Source organism: Anas platyrhynchos, chromosome 13, assembly GCF_047663525.1.
Source record: "Anas platyrhynchos isolate ZD024472 breed Pekin duck chromosome 13, IASCAAS_PekinDuck_T2T, whole genome shotgun sequence".
Taxonomy (NCBI): Eukaryota; Metazoa; Chordata; class Aves; order Anseriformes; family Anatidae; genus Anas; species Anas platyrhynchos.
The window spans coordinates 3,296,738-3,317,267 of NC_092599.1; the positions used below are offsets into that span (position 1 = coordinate 3,296,738).

Here is a 20,530-nt window from a genome sequence, read left to right on the forward strand (position 1 = left end):
TGCCATTTTCTACTCAGGCCACTTCAGACCAAGGAAGCTAACATCACACCCAGCTTAGTACAACCAAAAACTTTCAGCTCTTTCCTGTAGCTCCCTGGCCTCTCACTTTAGCCATCACAGATGGGCAATAACCATCCTGACCTGCAATGCACAGGTGATTTGAGACAACTTGCTTGCATCTCCAAATAAAACAAAAATATCTGAAGCTGTAGCTATGATATGAAAAGGCCAGAGGGCTGGAAAGGGAAAGACAGAAAAATGAAACAGATGATTTCCTCCTGCAATGTAACAGGCATTGCTCTTAGCAAAACATGCAGTCAAGGAAGGAATTCAAACATCGTATTTCCATACTTGAGGTCTATGAATAAAATTCATGAGAAAATTGTAATCTTCCAGCTTTTCAAAGTGTTTGTTTATCCAAGTTATGGGACTCAAATACTACAAGAAAAATAATCTAAAGTGGAGGTGTGCTGAAGGATCAGCAGAGAAGTAAAGCTGGAGTAATCACCAAACATCACTTAGTAAAACATGCGCAGGGCCTCTCCTCTTGCTCAGCTCCCCCACCCAAAGTAGCACCTTCACCCTCCAATCTCACCACTTTGACATTGCCCTTGGCCACCCCCAGGACAGGGCACCCCCAGCTCTGTTGCACAAAGTAACTCCTGAAGTAACAAAGCAATTTGCATTAAAAAATAAATAATAGTAGTAACAGTCAATTCCTTTGGTGGAATTCATTTTGTTGTAGATATTAAAGCCTTTTCCCTGAATAATTGTAAAAATGTAGATAACCCCCAGGAATACTTCCCACATCTCTTGACTGACTGCACACTTGCTGCCGTTGAGGTTGGTTACAGAAATCTGCTCTATCAGGAGGTAGACTCAGATTTATCACTAGGATGCCTCCAGATAGAAAGGTGATACTATGATTAATTTTAATCCATCAGAATAATGTTTAATTATTAACAACTTTCATCCCCCAGCTCACTTGAATTATTAATACTTGATTATCTATTAATTGATTGTATTATTTTTTCATCAAGTGCTGGAGTTTCTCTCTAGGACTATTTTTGTTCCAGCTCTCTCACCACACTGAAATCATCCATGGCCCTGCTCAGGGTATTAAACACACACCTAGCAGTGAGAAATTAGCATTTGTATCTCATCTGTGTCAGAAGCTAGACTTCTGAGGAAGTCCATTTCTATGAAAAGAAAATATCTCTCATTCCAAGGCTATTATCAGTAGTGACAGCTTAATTTTATTACTTGGTATACTACTGCATACAGACAAAATCCAGGCCATCAGAGAAAAGCAATCATCTCTTACAAGGCAAATGTCTGCTGTGTTGCAGATGTATCATTGTACAAACTTAACAGTTTGCTTTTCTTTGTAGCGAAATATTTAATCACACAGAAAGTAAAATGTGCAATTTCTTTCAAGAGAGGTTGTACATCTAATAAAGAATTCTTTTTAACCTGTACATGAGGAACTTCATACTTGAATATGCCCAGATGCAATACAGCATAAAGCCATACAGCATAACATCATAGTATGCATGTCATTAGAGCTCTGGTGCCACAAACTGCATTTAGATTATTAAAATGAAACTTATTTCACCAGGATCTTCTGATTGCTGCATTCAGTAATGCACAGGAAATGGACCTAAAAGGGCCATGAGGAATCTCGAGGTATTAAGGGCAGTACTGGGAGGGCAGCTGCTGCTTTCTCAGCATCTGGGATTACGCTGGTGGCAGACAGAGACCAGGACCTATGTGCAGAGCCTGTGCTGAGCACTCACTGATAGCTTTAGCTACAGGGTACAGGTGCCTTCATGCTCTAACAGCTGAAAATTCAGACTCCAGGTCCACAGGATGCAACTGGTACATTAAGAAGCTTGAATTACAAACCAACTTATCCCATTGTATTTATTCTTAATTATTGATTATTCATGAAAAATAGGATCAATTATTGTATCTTTTTCCCATCTTAATAAGCACTTTGTTTTCCACACTGATTTTCACCTTCTTAGCTTGTCTGTATCAGCAGAACTAACACCATTCTTACACAGACATGCAGTGGCTTACAAACCCAACAATTATGGTGTTTTAGTGTCAGCTAGTATGGCTTTGTTGTGACTGGATTCTGAGTAGCAATAAGACACAAACAAGACTTACTGCACAGCCATACCAATTCAGCTCCTGTTTTGCGGAAATGTCACAAAAATTCAGCATTGACATACAATTTTTTTATGTAAAATACTTGACTCAGTCCTTTTCTTTCCTCCTCCTTCCAGTCCTTTGTCTTCCCACCACACTGGCTGACATCTGTGAGCAGGTTTAAGCATCCCTGGGGACAGACAAACCCACACCAGCTTTATGCTGCCTTAGACCCACAGCATGGCCCCACTAGTCCCTCGCTCTTCTATCTACCATTGTCACATTACAAACATCACATTCTCCTTTTTCCCTTCTGGCCAACACAGTGCCATACACCAAAAGCCTCTGGGACACCTCCAGGACACCATGTGCACGTGTGGTCCAATGCTCTGCCTTTCTCCTATCATCCCCATCCAACATGACCATCTTTCTACAGGACACACTGAAAAAGCAGTTACTGAGGACTGCTCCAGCTTTAGAAAGAGGTTTGTTGAAAACCAGTGCACACCAGAAGTCAGATAATGCTCTAATGCAACGTATATGCCACCCACCAGGACACATGACATGTTGCACAACCAGAAGCCACAAGGGAATTAAATGGGCCAGAAGCAACACTTGGATGACCTTTGCACTCATAAATTAAAATGGGACAAGTAGGGATCAGAGAGAAGACTTTGACTGACATCATATTAAGAGCTTGCTCACATTAAATTCATAAGGAATAATGAACATTTAACTTCAGTTCATATTAAAAAAGAAAACGTATTCATGTTTTATTTTGTCATCCTTAATGAAAAAAGAAAGCAGGCTAGCTGTTCCTAATGATATATATGGTGCACCAGCAAAATTGCTGAACCTAAACAGTAAGGGCTGGCAGGAGCTGGCAGCTGAGGTCTGAAGCGAGCGCTGTGCCAAGCATCGGTCTGCATTTCAGGTGGTACCAGCTGCATCCACCAACCAGCACTTCTGCACTCAAACAAATGCTTGTAAGTACAGAATATGATAGGCAAGCCTATGGGACAAATCCAAGTTTTTGATTATGAGAATTTCAGTAACTTGGTTTCAGCTAACAGAAGTTTTCCTGAGGTGCACTTTCCTGCCATACTTCAGCCATTTACTACAAGATAGGACATATGTGTGCAGATCTACTTTGCATATGCTATTACTTACCAAGAGCATTTAGTAATAAAACCCTCCGGAGAACACTTCGTTGAAGATTATGGACCAATTTGGCCAAAGACGGCCCTGGAGAGCATGAGTGTTTGGTGCAGGAGATAGACATGACTGCTGCTAGGGCCAAAGATAAAAGCATCAAGGAGGACCAGGGAAAGAGTTAAAGCTTTTTACACTGGATTTTCTACAGACTAAACCAGTTACTAATCCTTAATAATTTAATTTATTTGCAATACCTTACTATGGAGTCAATATTTGTTTTAGCCAATTGCACAAAATAGTCTGAAGTGTTTCTTCTAAATCTGGTTCAATTTCATCCCTTAATGCTAAAAAATAAGCTTTTTTTTTTTTTGCTTAGATATAGTTCACAATATATCAGTAGCCTAACCAACATTTCATGCTTATTATTTAGACTCAGTCTCACAATAATCAATTCCAAAAAAAAAAAAAGCTACCACAGGGCCCTAGTTAGGGTGCTTAATCTTCCTTTTTCATATATGCAGTACACCTCTGTTTTGCAATGGATTTGTACCAAGCTGATTTGTTTCCATTATCATGCATGCACCTTTATGGTAAATTAGAAAAGAAAAATAAATGTATCATTGTCTCTACAAATAGAGTATTTATTTCCTCTCCATCTTACTTTTTTCATCTGCACTTTATGCCTATGAGGCATAAAATACAGAGCAATTTTCAGACACTAAGTTTCTGCATTTAATCTAAATTAAGCCCCATGTCCAATTTGACAACAAATCTCTGGAATGTAAGTATTCGCACTTACTAAATGCAGCATGATTGTAATTACATACCTAAAAATCATCATGTGATAGTGTTAACTTGTGCTTCAGACTAGATTTTTCCACCATTCTATACATAGAATACATCTGATACTTCTATACGTGATTGGTTTGCTTGGCCGTAGGCTAGAAAATAAAGTCAATTCTTTCAACCTATTTCTTCTCTTTATAACTGTTTCTACTGAGGAAATTGAAGAGCACTTTCTTTCTCATTTGAAAACCTTTGAGTTCCAGTCACAAAGCAAATAAATATGCCTTGAATTTGCTTATTTTCTGGAAATAGCATCTTGGCTTGTACTGCAATGAAGATCACCCTTAGAAGATGAGGGTGATCTGTCACGCAAGGAGAGGCTGAGAGGCCTGAGCCTGGTTAGCTTGGAGAAAACATCTTATCCATGATTCTGTGACTATGAATGTATATAAACATCTGAAGGGAGACGGTCAAGAGGATGGGCCAGACATTTCCACAGGAAATGTGGGGCATCGCTCCCACAAGTGCGTGCATCATGGAGAAGAAATGAGGAGAGCATGAGAGAATGAGGAAAGAATGAGCTTTTCCTGTAGAAGCACACATTTAATTGAATCTATGCACAATTTATGGTGAGGGGGCTGACATCTGTTTTCACTGTTTTCATTATATATTATTTTTTTATTTTTTTGCAAATGTAGAAGCCAGTGCAAGAAGTCTTAAAACTTGCTTTCTACAAGTAGACATGCAAAAAAAAAAAAAAAAATACTAATTACAATCAATGTTCATAGAACATAAGGTGAATTCTTTCAGAAAAAAAAAAAAAAAAAATCGAATTTAGCCACTGAAATCCTCACTTCTCTTTTAGGGATATTTGCTTTTCAAGAGACCTGACATGGACTTCCACAGATAAATGTCAATAAACCATTGACCTAAAGGCACAAAAATATCTGCATTAATATGAAAACCTTCATATTCCATTGTGGAGCATTTTAAAGATAGTTTTATCCTCCTGCATCTTGTTATCTGAATGGAAAAATGTCAGCAGTGCAGTAAGCAGATAGGAAAGCTGAAAGACTCATTAAGCCACATTTATACCAAGAAAACATGCAAAATTGAATATTTTCCAGGATCATTAAAATATGACTTAATTACAGAATTCAGGTTTATCTATGTCACCCAATGTCACAATACTTCAAGGTGGATGATGAGGGGAAAAGGCAAAAAGATCCTCAACCACCGCATTTAGTGCCACAGCGGTACCTGCATTATTCATCATCACTTGTGCAATGACAGATCCAAAATAATTAGTATTACTCACATTAATTAAGTTATGCAATTCCCCCGCCTAAAAGAGGATTCATAAAGAAACACAAGGTAATTATATGCTGGTCTCAGGCTCTGCTGCTGATGCGCAGCCACCTTGGCCCAACAGTGCCACAGGTGCCTGCTTGGGCTGGAGAGCTGCAGCACGCCAGACCTCTGGCTTTCATGAAGAAGGAAGACCAAAGCTCATTCACACATTATAGTAACAAAAAACACAGCTATCTAAACAAGATAGTAAACTAATTAAAAGTTCAGGTGTGTATTTGCAACTCAATCAAACTCCCTGCCTGACATTTTAAAAGATAACTTTTTTTTTTTTTAATTCTTTTTTAAATTGTCTCTATCAAATCTCAAAAACGCACACTTACCTTAGAATAAGGAAATTCACCATCATAACTGTCTCTTTCCCTTCTAAAGACAGCCAATGGAGCCTTATTCCCACAATTTAGAGCACTGACCCAGTACTGGACATGTGGGAGTCCTTCACCGCCCCAGGGAAGCCCTTGGGGCAGCACCCCTCTCTGTGTCCGTAGATTACCTGACACCATTTGGCAGTGTCACCTTCAGACCCAAGAGCTAGAAGGACAGTCATGCCATCATCCTGTCTTTTCACAAAGGACAAGGAAGAAATCTGACACAAACAGGGAAGGGGTCGGGATGGGTCCATGAGAGCTGCACAGTGCACTTCACAAGAGACAGAAAGTCACATCAAAAGCTATCAAGACGTGTAGAGTCTACCATGTGTACCAATTCTGAAGGTTTTACTATGTTTGGTACATTATAATCTTATACACATTTTTTTTTCTCTGCTAATTTTCTTTCAGCTGTCGTAGACATGAAAATTGACTCACATCTTACAAGCAAGACAGATTTCTCTTTTATCTTGAGATACAAGCCCTGAAGCATTCCTGAATGGGTTTTCCCAGAGAAAGAATTTACCTGAGGCAAAATTACTCTGCTTGTATTTTGTAAAGGAAAATATTGGTTTACCACTGCAAAACACACACCTGTGGAACATAGAGACATGCTCAACTTAAAGACCTGGACTTGAGGATGGGAGACAGATGAGAATACAAGTCAACTTGTGAGAAACAAAAGTAATCAATGCCTACAGACAGAATTGATTCTGTGGCTGTAAATGGAATATTTCCATCTTCCCCCCCAACTCAGGGCAAATAAGGTCACTATACATACTGTCATATAAGCCACAGCATTTATTCTACCCAAACACACATTTTGAGCCAAAAACATAGGAAGACCACAAAGGTAACATGAAAGTTAGCAGAAAGATTCACGTTAACTTCAGCTGAGTTTGGATCCCCCTTCCATAAGGAACTGCAAGAGACTGTAACACAGTATATGCAAAATCTGAAAGAAGACAATTATTCTTTCTTTCTTCCTCCCCTATCAAGGTTCAAAGAAGAAAAATGAATAATTGAATATATCAGTACACCCAACCAAATAACAACAAAAAAATCAGTAAAGGTTCCTCAAATGTGGATCAGAAGCTATGCAAAACAACCATGAAAGATGCTGCCTTGATGTGCAGCTCCCTCTGCTTATTGAAAAAGACAGAAAGAAGCTGGTTGCACTCAGAAGGAGGCAGGGAGGCAAACAGGCTGCCACTCACAGCCTGGCACGGACTGCAGCCACCGAGCACGAGCTCGTTAGGCATGCTGGCACATTCCTCCTGGCTTCACCCAGCTGTGCCAGCTGAGGCTGCTCAGGGCTGCAAGTGGTTGTATTCCCAAGTCAGATGAATGCTTAAAAAGATCTGCTTTTCAGCAGATGAAGTTAGTGTTTTCTGGAAGGTAGGTTCCTACAGAGTGCCTGAATTTAGGGTCTTCAAAACTGAAATACTCAGTCCACCACTGGCAGGGAAACAGCAGTGAGAGACTGGAAAAGTAGCTTTATTGGAGAGAGGGAAAAAAAAAAAAAAGAGCTGAGAAAGAAATTGAAAAATACAGAAAATACAGACTTGATAGAAAAAAATATTCTGATCTCATTGCCAAAATGTGCAGTAAACAATGCTATATGACACAAAACAGCAAAGAGATCAAAATAATATGGAAAGACAGACCTTGGCACTAAATAGTTACTACAGTTCATGCATCCACAGATCATAAATATTTCACAAATATGGTCTCCTAAATCCCTGTGCTTCCCAAGCCCTGCCTCACTCACTGCAAGTGGCACGCTGGGAACAGAAGACAATATTCCAGGTATGCTCCTTCATGGTGACCCAGGTGGCCAACCAGTTGATTAGCACCCAAAGCCCGCTTCAGATCAGCTTTTAAATCAACTCGACAGAAATTTCAGACCTTAATATGGGAAGCCTCTTTGTTCCTCCTCTTCCTCGCTGCTCAGGCTGGTGGTAGCAAGGCTGCTGTCACCTCCCTGCCACCCGCTGTGCCAGGACCTTCTTAACCCTGGGCTGCTGCAGCAGCACTGGCTCTGCAACACGGAACTTCTACAAGAAATCATTGCTATTTCAGAGAATTTAACCTGAAATGCTCTGCAGATGCAATGAATGGCCATTTGAGTAGTGAGTCACCCCGTCTCAGATCCTTTTAAGGAACTTAGCTGGCATATTTTCAAGGCTTATTTCTTAATACTTAGTTTTGCAATTTTCAGGGTGATGCATCCTAGAGCTGGAAATATGGATCATGTGCCAGCGGAGCCACATTTGTCAGTGGGAAAGCATTCAGTACTACATCTTCCTATATGTGGTGCTTGCAAAGCCTGATCTTTAGGACACTTGAGTTTGTCCTCATGCCTACTATTCAATGAACTTGTAAAAGTCAATTGAAATAGAGCAAGAAATATTTTAAATTCCAGCCTCCATTACAGCTGAGTGAATTATATATAAATATATAATGGAAAATGCATTCCCAAACTCAGCTTATTTCTGCCTTTGATTGTCACAGTAATCTCAAGCTTTAACCTTGTCTGTTTTTCACAGCTACCAGCATCATATATCTGCACACACTTTCCAGGAGGGCTTCTAGCAGAATCAGCTTCAAACTGGGACAGCTGGCCAAATAACCTGATATACCACTACGTAACTATACACCAGTAAACCACTATATAATTCCTGTAACCTTTTAACCAAAACATTATATTCTACTTCTCATTTTCCACAGAAACATGATAATTTTCCCAAAATATTTCTCTTCAAGTGACAGCGCTGCTCTGATTTGCTCCCTCACAGCACCATCGCCCCCTCCCACCAGCAGTATTGAGACTGCAGCTGTTGACTCCTGGGGGATCCAGTGCAACACTTTCCATCAGACACAGTGCTCTGAAATGACAGGTCACTTGTTCTGGAAGTGTGAGAATGACTCTGAACAGAAAATGGAGTGAAGAGAAACTGTAGCTCAAGTTAATCCTTACACTAGGCAACCTTTTCTCACTGGTTTTTAATACTTCATACAAGAAGGAAAAATAAAATTCCAGGTCTGGACACTGCCAGGAAACTACAGGGAGTCCAAAGACTACAGCTTTAAATGGGAACTTCAAAAAATATGTCAAAAGCATTAGCAGTTTAGAGGGAGACGAAAGACGATGTTTGCATTCAAGCCCGTTTGCTAAGGAAAGCATTTAATAATGAGTGGCACCAAGGGCTGGTTTCAGCTATTCTCAGTTGCAAAGTAAGCAACAAACAGAAAGTTTTGCAAATGCTTTCTTGATGTCATTCTTCCCGTGCTTATCACAGCCCCCTGACAGGCAACTGGGATGAAGGCCCTGCTTCCCTGCACACATGTTCCCTGGGGATGCATTACCCCAGGCTCCATCCTCGCTGCCAGCCCCACTGTGTGCCCCCAAGCCCAGGAATTCACCCGCTGATAACACTTTAGCATAAACCCATCAGAGAGAAATGAAAATCCCCTGTAATGAGCAGGGTTTTGGCAAAAAATCCCGCATTTGGGGCTAAAGGTTATAATTTTGAAATAGATTGGTTTGATGAGAACATTTTTTTTCTCTCTTGGCCAAGGAAAAAATACCGTTTTCTAGGACAGCTTTTTGAGAAAATGAGGTTTTTACACTTTTGCAGTCTGTCCCATCTATCCAAACCCCTCAATCACTGATGAATGTGGAAGTTTCAAAAGAAAAATCTCAAACTAGCACCTCCACTGAGAAAAAGGACACTATAAAGGCTGTTTGAGAGCAGCTGAATGGCAAATCCCAATATATTCACTGGCAAGCCTGTATATGATCTAGGCTGTGACTAACCCAGCATTATCTCCTGCCCATTGGAGAAGACAGAAATTGCCTGAGCGCTGTTCCATGATGAGCAACAGGCAATGCAGTAGGAAACCAAGACAGGCTTTTGGGATCAGAGCTTACAGAGTACCTTGTTTTGTTAGAATGGCTTGATTTTTAGTTACCTGAAGAGGATTACTCTCCCTGTAATTTTGAGCTGTGTGGGGATCATCAACTTTTTACATAAATATGAATTGGGAAAAGGTAAACCAAAGCTGGTTACTGAAAAAAAAAATATATATATAAAAACCAACAATGCAGGGACATAACAGATCAACAGATGATCAAAAATAGCTTTTGCATAATTAATTTGAATGATTTCATGATACCATATTCAAAGGACCTAAGAGTAAGTATTTACTGTAAGCATGAAACATCCTCCAGAAAGTTTATGCCCCCCAACAAGTAGTTTGCTCAGAACCAGCACACAGCAACAAAGACTTTCTCAAATATGAAACCAAATCATTAAGCAGAAAGTGCTCGGTGGGAAAGCAGCTCTCGCCTGCGACAAGGGGTTTCATAGCCATCCCATCTGTAGCCTGCCATTTGTTCATTAATTTTCAAATGACAGATTATGAGCATAGACAGTATGCCTTTGTTCTTCAGCACAGCACATTGCTGACACAACGCAGGGTCCCTTATTAGCGGCTGTCCTCTCGCCCCGCGCTCGCAGACAGAGCTCTGGTGTGCCGGCAGGAACCACCATGACCTCCAGCCGACGCAAGCTGCTTGCAGCCAGCCCACAACAAGTGTTTATTTCACAGCAGCCTCTCCCAAGCTCTGGGTATGTGCAAAATCCCCCGGGGAAGCATCCCTGACAGCCCTTCTTCGGCATTTGTCAAAGCTGCGACCCTCGTCAGATGCAAGAAGATGCCGAGCATCTGTCAGGTGTCTGCGCATGCCACACAGCACATTACAGAAACACAGCCCATCGGAAAAAGCATGCCTATTAAATCTGGAGGAGGGATAACAGTATCCAAGTTCTTGGATTTAATGAGCCAGCTCACTTCGGCCTGACTCTTGGTAAACATATATAAGGGAATAATTCCCTTGTAATGAACTCATGTGGCAATTGGCTTTGCCCTTTCTGCATGCTAATAATAATACATTTCACCCAAATTATTTCAGGTACTAGGTAGCTGGAACACTATTTACCTCTAGCCCTGTCTGTGAGGACCAAACAGCAACTACAATAAAGGGAAAAAGGTTCATCATGTAGTATTAAGGGTTCTCTTCTGCCATGCTCAGACATGATCAGGGATTTTCTGGTGGAATATAAAACACTAAGCTTGGACGGGAAGTACTTAGAAGGAAATGAATACACACACACACACACCACCCTACCCCCCCAAAGGTAACAGTGAAAAAACACACAAAGTAGGGTGTCTTGAGATGTCTGCCCACTTGGCAATCCTGTCTCTGTGCAGCCAAGAAAGACGGTGCAGCCAAATAAATGGATTACTGAGAACCAGCTGTCAGCACAGCAGAACAACAATCTATCTTATAGATACATAGGAATAACTTCTACTGCAACAATTTTTGAACTAGCATGACAGGATGGGTTTTGAGGAGCTATCTCAATGGCGCAGCAGTATTTAAAGAAAATCCCTAAGTAATCCGTCACGTTTCTGTCAAGACAGATTCAGGCCTTCAAGTCATTCTGTTACACATCATCAGATTTTAGAAGTGCAATCACAACTATTTTCAAGACTGAAATCTTTAACTTGTTGCTGATTTGGTCGGCTAAGGTGTAATTTCGTGAGTCTCCTTGGCGTGCACAGGTGGCACATAGATCAGTAGTCATATGGACACATGTTGAGCATCCGCAGTGCACAACACTGATGACTGAGAAGCAAGCAGCAGTCCATTCATCTGACCTCTGCAAACATTTCCCCATTGCTACCTTAAGCGGTTGTCACATGAAGGAGACACAAGCACTCTGTAAAGCACATGGGATTTCAGAAGAGGAACCAAGGGCTGAGCCTAACACGAGCTGACGTGCTGCTGCAACTCGAGCTGCCGAGGAGGGAACCCACGGCCATCACCTCTGCCCGCTCCTCCTTGGGGCAATTCCTGCGTGGCCTTGTTCTTTTGGGGAAAATCATCACTTCTGTTAATCAAATCAAGGCTGGAGACGAGTGTCAGAAGCAGTTTTCAGACTGTCAGAGAACAAAGCAATTTCTCACTCTTTACAGGCTGAAAGAGCTCCTGCCATCTGAAGACAAAGTACTGACAATAGCAATAACAATATGGTTCACAGACTATAACTCTCTATGCAATCATTTGGCTTTTTAAAATTTCTCCACAAACCATATTTAGAGAAAAATATCATGCCATTTCCCAGATGGATCATCATCAATTTAATTTTATCATTTTACCTGAATAGTTTGAGTGGGAACATAATAAAAAAATAAAATAAATATATAAAAAAAAGCAAGTACAGATTTTTTCCCTACAATAGCTCTTTGGGTTTGTCCCATTGACCCCATTGGGGTGTTGGCACATTAGAGTTATTTGTGTCACCTGTCCCCAGGACTTTCTCTAAAATAAATGTCAGAGGTAAGTTTATTCTTTAATCCTCTTTATGTTACAGGATGCAAATCTGTATATATAGCAATTCTTTGCCTGCTCTTTACTGTTAATTCTTAAATTTTTAATCACTTTCCATTCTCTATTGCTTACTTACATTAGTCTGTCAAAGAATTAACTTAGAAAAGAAATTTAACACCTTGTCACTTTCAGAAAAATATTTTTTCATTTCATTTTATGGAGGATATTGGTATTTTTTCTAAATGTTTTCCTTTATTCCATACTACAGAACTGGAGGCAGCCAGTTATCTGACTTGCCTCAGAAACAGCTAACTGGAGTGTGGCTTTACAGAAATGGTGACTACTCCTTTTAGCAGAAGGGAAACTATGAATACTGAAGTCTATGGTAGCAGGGCTTAGAAACAGAACAAACTATGAAGAGCTAACAAAAAATAGGCTGTACTTTTTCAGGAGATAATCTCATTATGTGTAATTTATCCCAACTTTTTAAAACAATTTATTATATTTACTATTTATTATTCCAGTGTCTACTATTATACACTTCTACTATGATGGACAGAAGCCTCAGAGAATGGCATTGTACTATGCTCTAAGTCTATACCTATTTGTACAAATAATGCATTAACTTACTGTATCCATATATATGCTGTAGCAAAGCTTCAATATTATACACATTCCACACGCATACCCCTTACAAAACAAAGTATGTTTTTTAAGAACTTGCTTTGAAACAATTTTGGCTTTTAAATGTTGGCCCAAACCAAGCTTTTATTATCTACTCAGAGCAGAGGGCTGGGAAGGACTTGCACAAGCCTCCTGGCAGATCCCACCATGGCTCTGCTACTCTGGGAAGTGCCAAGTGAGGGCTGCTCCTGCCCTGCCCCAGCACCCTTGGGCTGGGCTGGCTGGCTTGTCATCAGCAAGTCTCTTCCCAATGTCCATCCTCATTTATCCTTAGCAGTTTTTGGCCTCCCTTCCTATCCACAAGGGAATTTGGCCCTTATATTTGCCTTTTCCAGACCTAAGGACTTGGTCCTCCACAACCATGTTTCCCTCTCTATGTATTTTGGGAAGAACTAATCAGGTCAACCCAATTTCCAACCCCCACCTTTTTTTTTTTTTAAATAAAAAGATAACTACTCTATCATAAAAGAATTAGATACATTTTGATTAGACAAAAATATTGTACCACACTAAGGCAAAACTAACTTTATTATTATTATATTTAAGCTAACAATAAACACACTCATAGAAGAGTTTTCCACTGCTCACTTCCAAATTGAGAGAAAACACCAGTGCATCTCCGTAGGGGCTGTGCTTGACCCAGTTATTTATGAATGACTTTGGTAACACAAAGATACCAAGTGTGGAGAAGCTGTAAGCACTCAGGAGGACAGCACAGGCATGCCAAATGATCTTGACAATGGAGGAAAAGCATCCAACATCATGAACACAATTAGGTATAAAGGTACACAAAGTCCAGTTTCTTTTGGAAATAGTCGAATGCAAACTTTAAGATGTGCTTTGTAAGGAAGAGAACATAGAGGTTAGGAAGGATAAAACCTAAACATGAGTCAGCAATGCAAGTCTGCTGGCAGAGAGACAAGTGGTGTTTTGGGAAATATTAACAGATGTTAACCACAGGACATGGAAGGTAATTATTCATATGAGATTCAGAAAGCATGACCCAGGAAGGAACGTATTTGCTCAGTCTATGAAAAATAAGGTCCAAGTAGATATAACAGTTATCTTCCAATATACAACAGATTTTAATTAAGAAAACCACAATTATTCATACTTCATGAACGGGTGACTGAATTAATTCACAGTAAGAAAAATTAAGGACAGACAGAATGAAAGCTTTCTGAGCTATACAGACAGTTAATCATTTGAATATGTTATCTCCAAGGAGGCTCTTGGGACCCCATCACTGGAAGCCTCTTAAAAGGACTCCAGATGAACATCGCTCCTGGAAGTTGGCTCTGTGTTGTGATACAGCAAGTTCAGTTCATGACCCCTCAAGATCCTGGGTCAGACTTGCATTCTAACACTTTTGGTGTCAACACCACCCAAGAAATAATATCTGCATTATCTCCTCTGGAGCAAAATAACAGTGAAAGTATCATTTCATTCGGCACCACAACTGAGTACTACTGCTCAGGACATCACCAGCCTCATATTATCTTTAAAATTCTTATTACATACTTGCAAGTCAGGACAAATATGTACATTTAGCTGTCATACTTCAGAGTTTGTAATGACTCCATCCACAAAGGCGCCTTTTATCCCAGTGCTGCCAGTTTTATGTTTTCCCAAGAATCATATTCAAATAAAACTAAAATAGGAGAAGCTACCTCATTACACTTCTGCTTTGTGCCCCTGTATACACTGGTTTCTTAACACGTTCTATCTTTAGGAAAAGGGTGGTATGTAATATACTTCCTTCATTGCAATAGTTTGTGTTGCATACTCTTATTCATTTTTCTTAATTTACTGTGCATTTGGTTGTCCCATATGGTACTTTGCAGGAAAGCTTATTTCAACATCAAAACTGAGTTTTATATTTCAATTTACTGAACTAATACATTAACTTTGCTGATGCTGAATTTATTCTACCTTTGTATTTTTATGTAATTTTATTAACTCAACTTTATATAAAGCTTAATCACAGTCTCTTACCAATCTGTTTTCTCTATGTCTGTGTGAGTATAGTAATATAGTGGATATATCTGAAATAATAGGAATAACAAAAGTAGCATTATGCACAATTAGAGCTAGTGGCACACAAAATCAAACATTGTTAATAATAAATGGCAATATTATATAAAAGAAATACCATCTGAAAGCTGATTTTACACGGCATATTAAAGACTTGATGGCTCAGGAGATTGGTAATAGAATAAAAAGCCTTTCATCTCAAGGTCATCAATTCAAATACAAGTCAGACTGATAGCAACTGAAAGCCATTTGATGAGAGTGTTAATGAACCTAGTCTCATTTCTAAAAAATGTAAGAATAGCCATAGCATTTAGCTCTTTCTCCTGCCTGACAGCAGTCAAGACAGAAATAGCATGGAGGCACAGAACCCATTTGGCAGGTAGAGCTGTATTCCCCTTGTTGTATGCTGCCAGCCCCAGGCCATCACTATTTTAGCAGCTTCCTAGCAGGTACCTGTTTGCTCTGTTCCAAAATTCAACATTTTCAGTGCTGCCAACTGTGTCTTTTATTGCTTGGAGAGTTGAAAAACCAAACCGGGCTTTCAGCTCCCTGCATGACCACATGATACACAGGCAGCGGTCTGGTTGTTTGCTGGTGCCATAACAATTCGGTGCACTAATGTATTACCTTTATTTGATACCTTACTCTTTTTTTTTCCAGTATGTATCTAATAAACCAATGCACAAAAGTAAGGCAATACATCGGGAAAGAGAGCTAACCCTGTGCCAAATAGAGCAACTGTTCAGCTCCCCTCACATCAGCCAGGAAATAAAGGAAACCACATATTGTGTGACTTCAAATGCAAACTCAAAATCTTCTGGTATAAAAGCCCTAGTATCATTCCCTTTGATCCAGTACAATCCCTCAATGCTTATGCAATTTACTATTGGCTATAGTATTAACATGATGCAAAGCACTGATAAGAAAACAATTGATGTCCTTATGACTGCCTTTTTTGTGCTGAGAGATTTTTGCTTTTTAGAGTCATCTTAAGATGAATTTTGATTTTATATCTTCCATGGACAAAGTTTGCACATGCAAACTAAGTGCCCAGAACATCTACAAGTACTTGCTTGTAGGTGTAAACAGGGACATCCAGAAGCATCATTCAGTGTGATATACAGTACAAAGACAGATTTTGCCCATAATCTGTACTTGGAATCCACTGATTCCTTTCTGAACTGAGGCATCCAGACAACTCCCTCAGGTACCTTCCAGCCCAAATTATTCTACAAATTACCAACCACAAACTCACGTAACCTCCATCTTCAGTAGTCCCCAGGCTTAGGAGGGCTGTTTGACATCTCAGAAGTGACTAATGGATTAATTTTAAAGGTGACTAGGTGCCTAAAGATGCCGTTTACAACCAGCATGGGCTTACAATGTCTGGGTAATCAATTCCCTTAATGCAATTTTTCCCCAGCGCAGCACAGGTGCCTAGCAGCCATTACAAAGCCAGCCCTAGCGCAAGGCAGGCAGTGGAAATCCCCAAGCTCTCCTTGTATGGGAAGCCTATGCTTCCACTCAAACCTTCCCACGGAGCATGGGAACAGCTCCATCATACTACAGAGCATCACTTTTGGGATAGCTTATCTGCAGGTCTGGGAGAGAGAATTTACTCATGACACATACAGAAGCGAGCTTTACCCAAAAGCTTCAATGTCAGGGAAGCTCTCCATATGATGGAGGCAGCAGGTATTCCTGGACCCCTGTCACCTGAGCCAAGCATGTCCCAACCAGTGTTGTGGGTGGTGCTGAGCCAGCAACCTGAATTTTCCCTTGTACACAGTCAGGGTTGGACCTACTCCGATTATTTAAGGATGAAGCTGGAGATTCCCTTGTTTCAGCTCAGAGGTACCTCCCAGCTTGCCACCTCAAATGTCTTTACTTATCCCATGTCTGTCTAGAAGACTATGAAGAGTACAGAGATCTGCACTGAAGTAGATTTGGGAGCGTGGCGAGCTCCTGAATCCATCAGTTAAGGTCATTAGCTCCTGTGACACACCTCACCAAAGTCAATTTTCAGAGATAAACGTGTGACAATCTGACTGGAGGAATTCTCCTGTAATGTATTATTAATCCATTTATTATTACAGTTATTATAATCTTTTTGTAGAGCACTGTAGCTCAATTTGTTCTATGGCAGCTAATGTTTTTAATGAGCCCTTTCTTCTCCTCAGGATGGGAGCTTCCTTCACCAGACATTGGCTTTTAAGCAAGTAGAAAATGACACAAAGGTGTATCCTATTTATAAATGCAGCTTCATGTGTCATGCCCTGCATTTTAAATGCAAAGGAGTACTAACTTTCAGGTTGACAAATAACTTTTACAAGTTAAGACTTACAAACTCTAAATATAGGGTAGCTTAAAATTAAATTTATCAAACAGTTAAATGCAATGAAATCTTAATGACAATTCCCCTAGCTGAGAAAGAGATGTGTTGAAATGAAAAGGTCTTGTGTACATGCACTTCTTTGCAGGGCAGATGGAGGGCATACATTAACTTAACTCCGAACCCTGTCTGAATGGGTTTGGGTTCAGATGCTGGTCAGGGCAGGCGAGGGGGTCACGGTGCTGAGCTGGGGAGGAGAGGACACTTCAGGCAGGGAAGGGGGTGTGCAGAGAGCTGTCAGCCCCAGGAAGGGGAACAGCACATTTCCCAAACATCCATGGCTCTGACGCATGGAGAGCCAAGCACACAGCTGGTTATAAAGGCTGCATTACTCCATGACCTTTTCTGCTAAGAGAGAAGGGCAGATATAAAAATCTGCTCAAGTCTGCACTCAGAATGTTACGCCTACACTTCCAGTATTTCTCCTTTGAAATGGCAAAGCCCAGCCCATGCAGCAGCCTCAGGGAGGAGACCGGAGGAGAGTTTTGCTTGTTTGCTTGGTTTTGTTGACGGTGGGTGGGGTTTTGTGGATTTATTTTGTTGTTGTTGTTAGGGTTTGTTTGTTTGTTTTAGTAAAATGCATGTGTTTTGGGGAGTAAGAAGAAACAATAACATTGTGTGTCCACCCCAGAGGAAACAAAACCAAACCAAGTCAAACAAAAAATGAGTAAACCTTTATTCTCTTTGCTCATGCATACCTACAAAAATAGGGGCAGCCTTCATAGGGTGACCTTTCCAGATGGCTGGTCATGAAAGAAAGTTTCTAAGCTAACTTGTAGACTGACAAAGAAAGTGAGCTGTTCAGAGCTGCTCCTAAAAGGACAGGAATCAAAACATAATCATGTTTTATAGAGATCTAGATGTAAACAGCATCTAAAACCTACCGCTTAATTAGTTGAGGTACATCAGAAATCAGAAAATTATTCTCTACTTGAAACCATCACTGGATGTAAAAAAATAATAATAATAATTTTTTTCAGCCGTATAATAAAAGAACAAAAAATATTTTACTAAAAAAGTAAGTTAAAGCAATATTTAGACTGACTACATTTTGTCACCAACTTTGTCTTTATGAATTTTACAGACCACAAAAGCGTGCAAGATGACATTCAGCAACAGATATGTAGGAAGGATGTTCTCAGCCCTGCCCTCTGCAATAGCAAAAGACAGGGATCAGAATACAGGGAAACAAAAACAACAAACAGTATCTCAAAAAAAAAAAAAAAGTTAAGGGATACATAATTCACAACAGAGCTTTACTCTTAGAGCTCTCATTAATAAAAATTAATGAGAAACACATATTTAAGCTCCATGTAGCACAGACTCCCTGCTCATCAGCCACAAACAAAAAACAGAACACAAAATTATAATTGTTTAGCAAATAGGATTAAATAAATAAATAGACAGCAGCCCCTTGCCAGCGTGCTTATTTCCTCCAAGCACATCTCGCTGCAGGACGGGTCCATAGGCACTGAAATCCCTGGTAGGAAGCTACCAAGTCACCATCCCTGGAAGTCTTCAAAAGCCGTCTAGATGTAGAGCTTAGGGATATGGTTTAGTGGGGACTGTTAGCATTAGGTCAGAGGTTGGACTCGATGATCTTGAGGTCTCTTCCAACCTAGAAATTCTGTGATTCTGTGATTCAAGAGAAACCACAGGCACAAGTACCCTGAGGCTCCAAGGCTTCCTTCCACTCCACCAATGAATGCACCACAAAGGCCCTGCTCTTTCTCTGTTCCTTCTCAACATGCCCCAGGCCTGCTTTAACCGAAGGCAAGGTCTGGGGCTTTGCACCAAGCCCCTCAGGGGCCCGGGGCAATGCACTATCACACTCCTGCCCCAAAAGCCAACATCACCAGCTACAGGAAAGCAGGTTGGAAGACATGCATGGAAATAATCAGGGTAGAATGACTGCAACACCTTTTCTGTTCTGTCAGGTTGAAAAATGAAATAGATTACAGATTCTTGTTTGTTTGCTCATTTTTGTTTTGTTTTTTATATCAAATCATAAAGTCTTTAGCAATAAGACGCTGCTACAGGATAAAACCTATCCTAGTGTTCAGCTATATGTATAATTATTGACTGTATACTTAACTTATAAAGAGTAAAAGACAAACAAGTCACAGAGCTTTCAGACTTTGAAAGTATATCTGTATACTTCAAGCAATTCAAATTATAAGGAATTGTTCCATAGATAAATACGTGTATAAATATATGTAAATCTTTATGCTATTATGGAAAGCATATTAAAGATACAAAAGATATCAAATAGGTCTAAAGTGGTTATAATGAATTTAACTATTACCATTCAGAATAAAGACAATAAAAAAATAAATAAATTCTAACCAGTACATGCAGCTGCTTCTTCATCAGTGCATGGTCAATTTGCAGTTTCACACCTGAATCATTCTCCCCACCTTACTGCATCTGGAGGGAAAGAGAAACGTGTAAGTTGAGCAATGGTATGTCAGATGTTGACTTCATCTAAAAATAGCATTTTATCAGTCCATTTCTTTTTTTTTTTTTGTTTGGTTTGTTTGTTTTGTTTGTTTTGTTTTTGTTTTGTTTTCTTTTTCTCTACATCACTGAATTTGTCTGATCTTATTCTCTTTGTCCTCTATTTAACTAGAAAAGGACAGTGTTTTCCATATTTGAATAACAAGTAACATACCCCATGGAACAGAAAAATTAGCTGAGTCTGATTCTAATCCTAAATCTGGTTTGTGACCTTGGAATGAGGCACTTCTCTGCACCTCTATTTCCTCTCTTTCTTTGCTTTTCCTATGTCCTTAGATTACAAGCTTTGTAAAGCCAGCTAAGTGGTTTATATAGTACTAAACAGATAAGACTCAGTGATCACTGGAACTACTAGGTAGCACAAAAACAGAAACAATAAATCTTATCAACCATTACTTACATAATTGCTCTCCTATAGTCTAATGTGATACAAGATTTCAAGATGATTTTCAATAGTTACTTTCATTTAAAATAAGAGTCTCATGAAAGAAGGGTGTATTCAAGACTAAAATAAAATAAAATAAAATAAAATAAAATAAAATAAAATAAAATAAATCCTTAACTGCTCCCCCTCCCCACCCCCCACCCCCAGTAATATTTCCCCCTACTTCAAAATCATGTTGAAAAAGAGTTGCATTTGAGGAATGGCATTTCCGTATCCCTCTCTGGTGG

General features: G+C 39.8%; 1 protein-coding gene across 13 annotated transcripts in view; it reads right to left on the reverse strand.

Annotated features, from left to right (window-relative positions):
* The window catches only part of CHL1 (cell adhesion molecule L1 like), a 126,336-nt gene that overhangs the window by 74,590 nt on the left and 31,216 nt on the right, over positions 1–20,530 (reverse strand). For 6 of the 13 annotated variants that reach the window (XM_038185981.2, XM_038185990.2, XM_038185991.2 and 3 more), the window contains exon 2: positions 19,688–19,768. The exons of 2 other annotated variants lie outside the window; for them this stretch is intronic. The gene's annotated coding sequence lies outside the window, so the exon portion shown is untranslated. Of the gene's footprint in view, positions 1–7,739; positions 7,899–19,687; positions 19,769–20,530 lie in introns of those variants that run through there. 5 more of the 13 variants (XM_072044262.1, XM_072044261.1, XM_038185984.2 and 2 more) reach the window with 2 other exon arrangements.